The 12,988-nt window shown below is 40.8% G+C and overlaps 1 pseudogene; it reads right to left on the minus strand.

Moving 5' to 3' along the window:
• Positions 1 to 6,354: 6,354 nt before the first annotated feature.
• LOC128061073 (uncharacterized) lies at positions 6,355 to 6,501 on the minus strand (annotated as a pseudogene).
• Between the last annotated feature and the right edge of the window lie 6,487 nt (positions 6,502 to 12,988).

Consider the following 12,988-nt stretch of genomic DNA (forward strand, 5'->3'; position numbering starts at 1 on the left):
TTTATGGATGCTCTCAACCCCTGAGAGAGAGAGAAAGAAATAGGAGAGATTGTCAAAGTGGGGCATGGGCTGAGCAACAGTCCCCAAAGGTGCCTACTGAAGTGAAAGAAGAATCAGAACAGGAGAAAATACACAGTAATAAGAGAAAGGGAAGGAGAAGCAAGAAAGTGAAAAGCTGCATTTGAAAAACTGGAAGAAAATCTCAACAGGTGTAGAAACAGGATGCTGCTGCTAAGTCGCTTCAGTCGTGTCCGACTCTGTGCGACCCCATAGACGGCAGCCCACCAGGCTCCTCCATCCTTGGGATTCTCCAGGCAAGAACACTGGAATGGGTTGCCATTTCCTTCTCCAATGCATGAAAGTGAAAAGTGAAAGTGAAGTCGCTCAGTAAATGTCCGACTCTTCATGACCCCATGGACTGCAGCCTTCCAGGCTCCTCCATCCATGGGATTTTCCAGGCAAGAGTACTGGAGTGGGGTGCCATTGCCTTCTCTGAGAAACAATATAAGGGGAACTTATACTTGAGCAAAAGGTTTTGTTACAACAGCAAAGAAATTTGACTGTAAAAAAGCTGTTTTCCTGAAACTACTTCTAGAGTCAGATCAATGTAGGATATTGGGAAAATCGAGCATAAAAAAATCAGTGAAGACAACGTGTCACCAGTGAGTACAGATGACTTTTTGAAGACGTTTATCATTTAAGGGGAAATTAGGAAAAGAATCATCTATCACAGCAGCTGATCCAGTTGAGAGTGATCTATGATGATATGTGTAGGTGCACTTTGATTTTTTTAAACTGAGGTGGACATATCTGGGTGTACAAAAATGGGAACTTGAAACGATCAGGCATTGATGAGTTAACCAGTATTTATAATACTTTCAGTTGATTTTCTTTAATGACCTTCCTTGACTCTTTTTTGAATAAGATAGTCCTAGCAGCTCAGAATGGGAAAGCAGTAATACCTTATTTGGAATGTGTCCTAGACCGTGTAATTAGGCTTTAGATTAGATCTTGTTTGCAGACATGGCCAAGATTTCAGAGATGCTGGTGATCAGATGTCAAAGGGGCTTTTCCATTTGGCTGAGGGGTGTTTGCTAGAGGGAGCTAAAGCACCAGTAACCGAATTGCTTCCCCCACAGAAGCCTTGAAGAACAGACACTGTCTTTGTAAAACTGGCATAGGTTTTGCCCTGCTTTGCTAGAGTGAGCGTCACTAAAATTCATGCTCCAAATTTAAAAAAAGAAAAAGAAAGTTTCTAGTTAGTAAAGCAAAGTGAAGTGTTAAGTCAAGCCTTTTAAGTAGTACATTAACTTAAACAAAATCACAATATGCTTTTGAGAAAGAAAAAAGGGGATAGATTGGGAGGAATTTGACCTAACACATTATCAAAGCATGCTACAAAAGTATGGCAGTTAGTGTGGAATTGGTTTAGAAACAAACCAATAAGTGAATGAAAAGGCATCTAGAAATAGACCCAATGGATGTGAAAACTGAGTATAATATAAAGGTGAATTTTAAATTATCAGGGAAAAAAGATGGATTTTTCAATAAATGCTATTAAAACAACTAGCTAGCCATGTTGAAACATGTAAAACTTGTTCTTTACCCTAATCTTTACAAGAAAATATAACCAACCATTATTTAGGATTTGAATGTAAGAAGTGCAATCTATTAAAAAACATTAGAAGAAAATGTGAGTAAAATTTTTATAAACTTGAAAGGCCTTTCTAAGCTTTACACAAAATTCAGAGACCATAAAAATAAAGGCTGATTATATAAATGTATGTGCACACCTATAGACCCACACACACACCCACACACATCATGAGAAAAAGAAATGGGACAACCAGCAAACAAGCCAAGAACATACTATTAAGAATGCATCAGGATTTCCCTGGTGGCACAGTGGATAAGAATCTGTCTGCCAATGCAGGCAACATGGATTCGATCCCTGGCCTGGGAAGCTTCCACATGCTGAGGAGCAGCTAAGCCCAGGCACCACACACTACTGAGCCTGCATTTTAGAGCCCACGGGTTACATCTGCTGAGTCTGTGTGCCGAAATTACTGAAGCCCAAGTGCCCAGAGCGTGCGTTCCACAACAAGAGCAGCCACGGCAACACGAAGCCCATGCACCGCAACTAGACGGTAGCCCCTGACTGCTGGAAACTAGAGAAAGCCCGCACAAAGCAACAAGACTCAGCGCAGCCAAAAGTAAATAAATAAATGATGCACCATGCATATTCCAGTTAAAAGGTCAGAAGTTAGGATAGTGAGACATAAGTGATACTTCTGGGGGCATTATTTAAACCTGTCATTTGTAATAGGAAAAATACTCTTTTTAAAGCATTATTGCTTATAAAGCTGTCCTTGTTTTGGCTTTCCATCTCTTTTTGTTTCTTTAAAAGTCAGTAATCTCCTTAGAATGTATGTATGTGTATAACTGAGTCACTTTGCTATACAGTGGAGATTGGCATAACATGGTAAATCAACTATACTTCAATTTAAAAACTGTGGAAAAAAAAAATAATCACCAAGCACTATCCCAGGCAACAAAGCCTTTTGGATTCTCTGCAGTAACTCTGGGTCCTTTACTCCATTTGTAGGAAAGCTACTGATTCTATACCTGCCTAAGGAAAACTTTCATTTTGCACACAGATGTGTGTGCATTAAGTGAATGATTGCTACTCAAATCTTTCCTTTTTCTTTGCAATTAAAAACCAAATGAAGGAACAAGAAGAAAAAGAATATCCATTGCTTTTCTCCCCCTGATTATAAAACTAATACATTTTTGTGACAAAAAATTCATAAACATAAAATAATGTATAATCTCACTAAGCGTATATAACCCCCATTAAAATATTGATGTATTTTCCTTGTCGAGTTTTCTTTATAACTATGTTATATTATAATCTAACTTTTATCACACTGAAATTTTGTTTGGTATCCTTCTTTTTAAAATTAACCTGTTGTGGGACTTCCCTGGCAGTCCAGTGGTTAAGACTCACACTTCCAATGTAGGGGGCGCTGGTTCCATCCCTGGTCAGGGAACTAAGATCCCACAAGCCTCATGGTGTGGCCAAAAACATTAAAAAATAAAAGGAATCTATTGTGAACATTCAGCCATGTCATTAAGCCTTATTCTACAACATGACGCCTAATGGCTACAGGCTATTTCATTGTATGGAGTCACCATACACCAACAAGCAAAACCTTCACATTGTCTCCAATTTCTTTTATTGTTAATAGTTTTTGTAGAGTATAGGTTTATGGAATGGGCCCACAGCTTCCTTACCCTACATCATTACCCCATGGGGTTCAAAGAAGCAGTTGGTATAGACAATGAATACCACATATATTTTCTTGTCAGGTTTTGGGTTTGTTTTTTTTTTCCCCCTCCTGTGACTATTTCTCTCTCTGTCATAAATCTTATGTTAAAGATACAAGAAAATTTATATACAGTCCAATTAAAACAAATCAGGAAATGATTATAGCTTGATAAGTGGTCTTTGGAAAATTTATTACCCCAATCCTATGTTTCAAAGGGCACTCCAGCTATCAAAAGGATTGATTGACAATAAAACATACTGTAAATAAAGATATTCAAATCTTGAATATCAATAGAGTCATTTAGTTTCAGTTGTATTATTATTTTTGCCCCCATGCTGAGTCTTTTTCTTTATCTGCTGCCAAATCGTTTCTTTGTACATTTGTATATCTGCCAGAGGGAGGCAAGGAAATATGGTTAAATGATGTTATTTCTTAGACTTTGAGAGATTGGATAGGAGACAGAAGTTGAAAGTTATCAGCAAAACAAGGTTGTACACTGACTCCTCTGCTTGTAAATTTCCCTCACTCTCAGTGCCTCTGTTCATGCTAAGCTGGCTCACACCTGCTGCTCCAGTTTGAAGGTCACTTTCTCGGGGAAGACTTCCCTGACCTCCAAGGCATAAAAAGCACCCTGTGCTTCCTCTCTCAAAACATTAGTACACTTGTGATGTCTTGTCTTCCCATAAACTCTGTGAGGCAGATACCACACCTCTGTGGTTCTCTCCTATCTCCCACAGCTATCAAAATAGTACCTTCACAAAATCAAATATTGTTTGGATGAGTAAATAAAAAACAATGAGGAGATGTGAAAGTGTACTGCTCTTTCTCCATGGATATACGACACCTCCTCCCACAGAAACACGTGGGATTCAATTGTTCCCTTCAATTGCTCCCTCATCCAAAAACTCCCCAGACCACCCTCCTCATTTCTCCCAAACTCATCACTCTCCAGGTCTCTGCCCTTCTTGGCTTTTCTTCAAATATTTTTTACTATCTGACGTTCTGTTATGTATTCATTTATATATTGCATACCACCCTCAATGATATGTGAGAGAAGGGGTATTTTTACTGCTGTGGCTCCCACACTTAAACTCTAGCATATAGTAGGTGTGTAAATATCAGTTGAATGAGTGAATGAATGAATGAGATTCCAGAATGCAGAGCAATCGGGCCGTTTTGGCTTTTAGCATGGTTATATCAGACTTCAGCAAAATCAACTGCATTATAAACAAATAAATTATCTTTAATTTTCCCTTTAATTATTTTCATTGTTCCTATTATTTGTCATTTTTAGATGTGCCACTATCAAATTTTTATGGTTTATTACTTGAGTGAGTTGACAATATGTTCTCATAAAATATTTCATTGGGTATAAATAGAAACAAACAACAAGCTTTTCCAAAAGCTATAGTAGAAACAGGTTTTTTTGTTTGTTTGTTTGCTTTGGAGTTTTTATGTTCAGAGAGTCTGACAATAAGGAGTAAGAAGTTTGATTCACCTTTGAGAAAAATAATTTATCAACTGGTTATGATATTATGTTATAATATGTTAACATGTTAAATAAAATATTTAACATGTTAAATAAAATATTAGACCAGAACTATACAGAAAAAGTCAAAGAAAAATATAAAATAATGCCACATCCAAAATAAAACCCCATCATATCAGAGTGAATAAAAGTAAAGATATGTGTACATATGGACAAAGTTGTAAATATTCATAGAGATAAAGCTATGGGTAAGTTTTCTGCAAAGTTGTTTACAATAATCAAAATAATTTTAATGTGAAACTAGGAGAGCCAAGTGCCCCAGAACACTTTATGTGTTCTCTGGCACCACTTCATGTTATTCTGGTTTTGTCTCCTTAGTTAAAGTCACCAGTTATCCACCTTCAAATTGGACAGCCTTTGAGATAACTTGCCGTACTGGGCTGGGATCCCTGGAAAATTCCAAGGTACTCTGCTCTTTGGCCTTGAAACCCCTTTTTGTCTCAACATAAATTAACTGAGAAATACCAAGAGCCGCCTTGTGAATTTCCAGTTCCAAGGTGCATGCAAAACAACTTAAACAGTGTACTAGTAGTGCTTAGTGTTGTTTTTATTTCCAAATATTCTCCAACTTCAAGCCCTGCTTCTGGGGAAGACACTTTGCTGCCCAAGAACATTCGGAGCTAAGGAACCACCACAGTGTAATACCAGAACCTTGTATCCCACACCATGTCATTGCCTTGACTGAGGGTCCCAGTATGGACCCAAATGAGGGAAGTATATTTTTTTCTCATTGACTTCCTGCTTCTTGGGAACAGCAGGTTTGAGAAAATGAAGGTGACTAGGTGACTATATTGCTAGGTGTTCTCATATGATCCCTACCTCTTTTACTCCTCTATCCTCTTCTCCCATCACAGAATGCCATATTGGCACCTTGGTTGGTTGGCCTCAAATCCTGGTTCATTACAGTGTTTATGAGTTAACCTTTCCAAGTAGGTGAAGCTTAAATTGTTGGCAACCTCCCCCCCTTTTTTTTTCCTTTCCACCTACCGAATGAAAATTCAGTATTAAAATCAAAATTTCAAAGTCTTCCTCCCATACAGCTTTAATGTAAGAAAAAGTAGACTTTCATTTTATTTTAGACAGGAAAGTAGTGTTTATTGGTGGGTGAGAGTAAGCAGGGGCGGCATCAAGGCTTTTGTGAATGCAGGGCACAGCCGGGGATGTATTTGACCCTACAGCTCTCCATCTGGCATAAGCTACTTTTCTGCCCCCGACTTTTCAAATTCATCCATGTTAAACTTAGCAAAACCACACTTCTTGGAAATGTGGATTTCTGGCAGCCAGGGAACTTGAACTTGGCCTGCACAGGGCCTCAGTCACCTGCTCCTTGTTCTGCAACTTGGTGCCAATGGATATTATGACTCTGCCAATGTGGACCCTGGCCACTGTGCCCTGGGGCTTTCCAAATGTACTGCGCATATCTGTCTGGAGCCTAGACTAGGGACAGCATGCCAGACATGAATGTCCACTGGAAAGGGCTGTCTCCAAGGTTCCTTAGGGCAACTCATACAAGCAATTGGCTTCTTGCATTATGCTATTGCATAAACACTACATTACTGTCTGCAGCCATTGCACAGCAGGCCCCCATGGGGTAAACAGGCAACCTACCTTTTAAAATGACATTCCCACCACCATCCCTGCCTAGTCCTAGGAACTAAGGACCTATCTAATAAACAACAATTTTGTTATACTGCGATGGCACCCCACTCCAGTACTCTTGTCTGGAATATCCCATGGATGGAGGGAGGAGCCTGGTAGGCTGCAGTCCATGGGGTCGCTAAGAGTCGGACACGACTGAGCAACTTCCCTTTCACTTTTCACTTTCATGCATTGGAGAAAGAAATGGCAACCCACTCCAGTGTTCTTGCCTGGAGAATCCCAGGGACGGGGGAGCCTGGTGGGCTGCCATCTATGGGGTCGCACAGAGTCGGATACGACTGAAGCGACTTCGCAGCAGCAGCAGCAGCAGCAGCAGAAAAAAAGAATATGTTAAGACTTTAAGTCTACTTAATACTTCAGACCAGGTTTTGGGCATCCAGCTGTCTTCATTTGCAAGGCATCACATATTTTCATATTCCACAAATGGGGCTATTGAACAATGATGAATGAATGAAATACAATGCAACTATTTTTAGTATAATAATTGTAATTAAAGGGCAGTGGAATGATAATCTTGCCCAAGCATGTCTAAGATCTCCTTTCCATTTTCTCAAAACAATACTTTCCAGGTCTGACTGCAGAGACTTGTTGCTTGTTTCCCTTCTGGTGAAGAATAGGTAACATGACATTCTTTCTAAACCAAGCGAACTTGTGGTTTTTGGCTAGACACAATCCTCTTTTCTCCGTTTCTCCATTTGCACATTCTGGAGGATGAAATTTTCTTTTCATACATAGTGATAAATTGCCATAAACCAAATTAGTTTCTTAGGAAAGTAACCCTATTATCTACCTATAGTTTTTTCCTTAGCTTGAGATGATTTGTTATGATTATTTAAGAGGCAGAAAGCACACATAATAATAATAACACTTCCATAGTGGGTATCATATGCCAAGTGTTATTCTAAACACTTTCTGTATAGTGACTCAACCCAACACATTCCACAAAACAACTCTAGAGGTGACATTTTTAAAATTTGTATTTATTTGGCTGTGTCAGATCTTCATTGCATCATGCAAGATTTTTTCTTGTGGTGCAGGGATTCTCTATTTGCTGCACATGGGCTCTCTAGCTGTGGCACCAGGCTCCAGTAGTTGCAGCATGTAGGCATGTGGGATCTTACTTCCCAACCAGGGATAGGAACCCGCATCCCTTGCATTGCAAATTCCTAACCACTGGGCCACCAGGGAAGTCCCTTTTTCTCATTTTATAAAATCAGGAAGTTGATGCATCGAGAGTTAAGCCCTAGGTTCCTAGCAGGTAAATGGCGGAGCCAGAACGCAAAACTGGTATTTGGCTTGAGAATCTCTGCTCCTAATCCATGTGCCGTCCTCACAGCAGCAACCCAGGGATCTGACCATTATCCTCATTTTAAAGGTGAAGTTACTTGCCCAATATTGCAAAACTGGTAAGCAGCTGACCTAGGATTCAACCTGGGCTCAAGCCTCTTTGGTTCCAATGTCTGTGTTCTTTCCATCCCTTGAATTGCACTACCTAGGCTACAGTCCATGGGGTCGCGAAGAGTCGGACACGACTGAGTAACTTCATTTTCCCTTTTCACTTTCATGCATTGGAGAAGGAACTGGCAACCCACTCCAGTGTTCTTGCCTGGGGAATCCCAGGGATAGGGGAGCCTGGTGGGCTGCCGTCTCTGGGGTCGCACAGAGTCGGACACGACTGAAGCGACTTAGAGCAGCAGCAGCAGCAGCAGTACCTTTTGGGCTTCCCTGGCAATGGCACCCCACTCCAGTACTCTTGCCTGGAAAATCCCATGGACAGAGGAGCCTGGTAGGCTGCAGTCCATGGGGTCGCTAAGAGTCGGGAACGACTGAGCGACTTCACTTTCACTTTTCACTTTCACGCATTGAAGAAGGAAATGGCAACCCACTCCAGTGTTCTTGCCTGGAGAATCCCAGGGACGGGGGAGCCTGGTGGGCTGCCGTCTGTGGGGTCGCACAGAGTCGGACACGACTGAAGTGACTTAGCAGCAGGTGGCTCAGACACTAAAGAATCTGCCTGCAATGCAGGAGACCTGGGTTTGATTCCTGGATCAGGGAAGATTTCCTGGAGAAGGGCATGGCAGCCCACTCCAGTATTCTTGCCTGGAGAATTCTGTGGACAGGGGAGCCTGGCGGGCTACAGTCCATAGGGTCACAAAGAGTTGGACACAACTGAGTGACTAACACTTCACTTTCACAGTGCTTTTTATTCCTACTGTCCTTTTAAGTATATCTGGCTTCTAAATTTGTGTGGACTAGGGTGAAAATCTAGCCACTGTAAAGAACTTTTTCCCCATTAGAAAGTGATTTCAGACCTCCAAAAGCTCACCTTATAATTGACTACCTGCAATTCATTACATCTGAAAATTATGGATTGAGATTAGGAAATAAAATCGTAAAGTATTAGGTGCCACACGCAGTCTTTTGAAAAGGTAGACAAACATTCCATTTTGTTTCTTAATCTACAAAGGGTCTATCAAGTTGGTTGCACTAGAAAAATACATTTTCTCTAAAACAAAACAATGAATAGAAAAACAAAAAATATATAAGTAGTACTTTTTTTTCTTGATTAGTTACTATTATGCTTCTAGATTCCTTATTCTTTGCAAAGCAAGCAATAAGAGGCCATTAACTGCAAAGCAAAAAGTTCTCTCCCTCTCCAAGCTTCCCTCTCCAAGTTTCTATTTGCAAAAAAGTCCTTGGTGCATATTCAAACACACTGAGGGGAGTACAGTAGATGAGCTTGCCTGAATCTTAAGATAAAAGCTCCCTGGAAAAAAGGAGTCAAAACTGACTGTCATAGAACTCCATCATTTATATTTTCTTGTAAACATGAAGACCCAAAGGGCCTAATGTATGTTTTTATTTCTATTTCAGCAAATTTTCAGCTGAAGTGGGACTTCCATGTTCAGCATTTATTAGGCTTTTGCTGTGCTTTGAAATTTGCTATCATCTGTTTCCTGTGCATTACTGTTTTTGAGACCGGCTCAGCCAATGAGAGTCCTGCTTGCTCTCTCCTGCTTTGGTATGCAGAACCTGATTTATTGAACAGTGTTCTTCTCACAAGGTGCAGCCCATTTTTAAATATTTATCCTTTAAAGCAGCAACAACTTGTTTGAAAGAATAGGCTTGGGAATCCATTGGTAAAGAAAATGTCCTTGGAAGGAAATACTAAATGAGTTATGTGTATATTTGAACATTTGCTTCACAGAACGTAGAGGAAAAAATTGTAGGACTTTAGATTTAAGAATTTCTGTTACTTTGTGTTAAAATCATTTTGAATCTGGTAGATATATCATGTGTGTGTGCTTAGTCACGTCCGACTCTTTGTCGACCCTACGCACTATAGCCTGCCAGGCTCCTCTGTCCATGGAATTTTCCAGGCAAGAATACTGGAGTGGGTAGCCATTTTCTTCTCTAGGGGATTTTCCCAACCCAGGGATTGAAGCTGCTCCTCCTAACTGGACTTGTCAAATGGTTTTTCCTTAGTCTTCAGTCTCCTGGACTTGAGGGTAACACAAATGGATGGAGTTTAATGTTAGAAAAATAATTATCACAGTTAATTTGACATATATTAAGTGATAAGTAAAACAGTATTTTGCTGCTTAGTAATTGGAAATAAATAGAGATTTTAAGCAAATATTGTAAATGACAGTGGTAGTTTTACCCAGATCAATCAAGTTTCATTTTTCAATTGTTCTTTTTGCTTTATTTTATCAAATACTTTAATACTTTAAAAATATTTTATTTAATATTTTCTATGTGCAAACACCATGCTAAACATTTTAGGCATATTATCTCATTTAATCTTCACATGCTAACATTACTGACCTTATTTTACCAATGTTAAAACAGAGGCTCAGAATGATTGATTTATCCCAGATGATGTGGCTAATGATGGAGCAAAGATCTGAGCCCATCTTTGTGAGACATGAAAGTACCTGCTCCTAGTTCTCAGTGAAAGTGAAAGTGAAGTTGCTCAGTCATGTCTGACTCTTCGTGACCCCGTGGACTGCAGCCTACCAGGCTCCACTGTCCATGGGATTTCCCAGGCAAGAGTACTGGAGTGGGTTGCCGTTGCCTTCTCCAGTTCTCAGTATCTACACACAATATCAATTGTGATCGTTTTTTCCTGGCACCACATTCATTTTAATAACTTTTAAACACATCCATTTATCCAGTTGGTGTGGCAGACAATAAATATTTAAGTGTTAAGTGAGATACCAAAACAAGACACAGTCTCACCTATCTAGGAATTTATGGTCTTGTAGGGAGTATGGGTCAATAAAAAATTCATAGTCCTGTAAGACAGTTATCATAATAGAGAGATGTATTAAGTGCTATGAGAGTGAGGAATGGCCAAAATCTGCCTGGGGAAATGAGAAAGCTGTCAGAAAACAGCCTTGATTTGAAGACCGACTTGAAGGACACGGAGAGGTTTGTGGGCAGAGAAGAGGTGGACTGGGGTCCAAGGCAGCTTGGCTCCAACAGCTGGGAGCTGAGTTTTCCATGCTTTCAGATTCCTCTGGAATGTGTGCACTTACCTGAAATACTAGCCAGCTAGTTCATCAAGGAGAACAACATATCTTAGAGATAAGAGATATCCAGTTCTTCTGGCTTAATGTTCTATTAATCCTCTGTTTTCCTTCCTCTCTAATATTTTATTCCAATGGCTCTCAAAGAGTGCTTCTTGCGCCACCAGCAGCTGCTGCATCACCTGGGAACTTGATTGAAACGTAACTTCCTAGACTCCACTCCAGGTTTAGGAATCAGAATCTCTGCAAGTGGAGTCCAACAGGGTTTTTCTTTTTTTAACTTTTTATTTCATATTGGAGTATAGCAGATTAACAATGTTTAGATTGTTTCAGATGCACAGCAGTTACTCAGCCATCCATATCCATATATCCATTCTCCCCCAAGCTTCCTGCCACCAATGATTTAACGAGCCGTCCAGGTGATTCTCATAGGTGCTGCAGTTTTATATGTCTTCTCCTCTGTGTGTGTACTTTAGCACAGTAAAGGTATTTCCCTAACAAACTGAAGTGTAGTGCCTCTGTTTTGTTCACCCCTGCACATCCATCACCCAGGCCAGCGCTGGAAACATAGTTGCTGCTGCTGCTGCTGCTAAGTCGCTTCAGTTGTGTCCGGCTCTGTGCAACCCCATAGACGGCAGCTCACCAGGCTCCACCATCCCTGGGATTCTCCAGGCAAGAACACTGGAGTGGGTTGCCAAGTAGGTATTCAATAAATGTTTGTGGAAAGAACGGATGAATAATTTAAAAATGAATCCCACAACTCCCAATATCCTTAGAAGAGCTAACTTAATTGTACCACAATCTCAATGTCTGATCAGAATGAGTAAGGGCAGAAAGGGAGAGGCCTTGGGAAGGAAAAAGAATTAACATCTGCCCAGGGAGGGACTTTTTCAGCTGCTCTCTAATATCTTCACAACAACTCTGGGAAGGAGGTGTCATCCTCACCCAAAAGATGAACAAGCTGTGGCTCAGAGAGGAACTGTTCCCAGAGTCACAGGTGCTGGTGGTGACACAAACCCAGGGTCCTCTTGTTCCAGAGACCTTACCCTTGTGTTCTCTCTGTGGCACCTCTAATGACCACTAGCAACCTGTGAGGGGACAAAGAGAGACAGAAAGCCCCGAAGGGAAAGACAAACATAGTTAACCACAATATTGCTGGTCCTCATCACCATCACCTCCACATTGTTCAAGCCACAGAGCTAAGCAGAGTCTTTCCCTATCAGCAGTGTGTTCTTAGGCATGTTATACTATAGTTGGTCTCTTCTTCAGAAGCCTCCTTCTCACCCTTGGCCCTGACCTCACACCCTGGAGACATCAGTTTGCTGATCTGTCCACGTCTGGGCTGGCTGAGATTTCCCAGGCTCGGTCAAATTAGGCTTCTGGCGCCACTCCTGATGCTGCTTTTCACGAATTCCTTTACATTTCGGTTTTGCAATCACATTACCCCTGGAGCCTAAAGATTTGGGTTCCCAGAAGTGGCGTCTCTTTTTTTCTTCCTTCTCTACCCTTCAAAGGTTTCTTCCATTCTGTGAGATTTGCTGATATTTTCATGACTCTCCAGCTGGCAACTCCAGCCGGGGCCCTGAGTCTCACTACAGCATCCATCTACCTGCTGGATGTTTCACTTAGGTATCCTGCCTTCACTTTAAATGTACCATATTTGACCCTAACCCTGAACTTGTCAATTTATCCTCCAACTTTAATCTCTCTCCCAAACTATTACTGTTTTTGCTATAGGCACCACCTTCTCCCAGGCATCAGGCTTTTAAAACCTACCCATTTGAGTACTTAGCCTTTCCCTTCCGTTATGGTTTCTTCTCCATCTCTCTTCCTTCCTTCCTCTCCCTTTCTTCCCTCCTTCCCTTTCTCTCCTATACCTCTTTCCACAAATATTTATCAAGTACTTACAATGTGCTAAC

This window comes from Budorcas taxicolor, chromosome 15 (genome assembly GCF_023091745.1).
Source record: "Budorcas taxicolor isolate Tak-1 chromosome 15, Takin1.1, whole genome shotgun sequence".
Lineage (NCBI taxonomy): Eukaryota > Metazoa > Chordata > Mammalia > Artiodactyla > Bovidae > Budorcas > Budorcas taxicolor.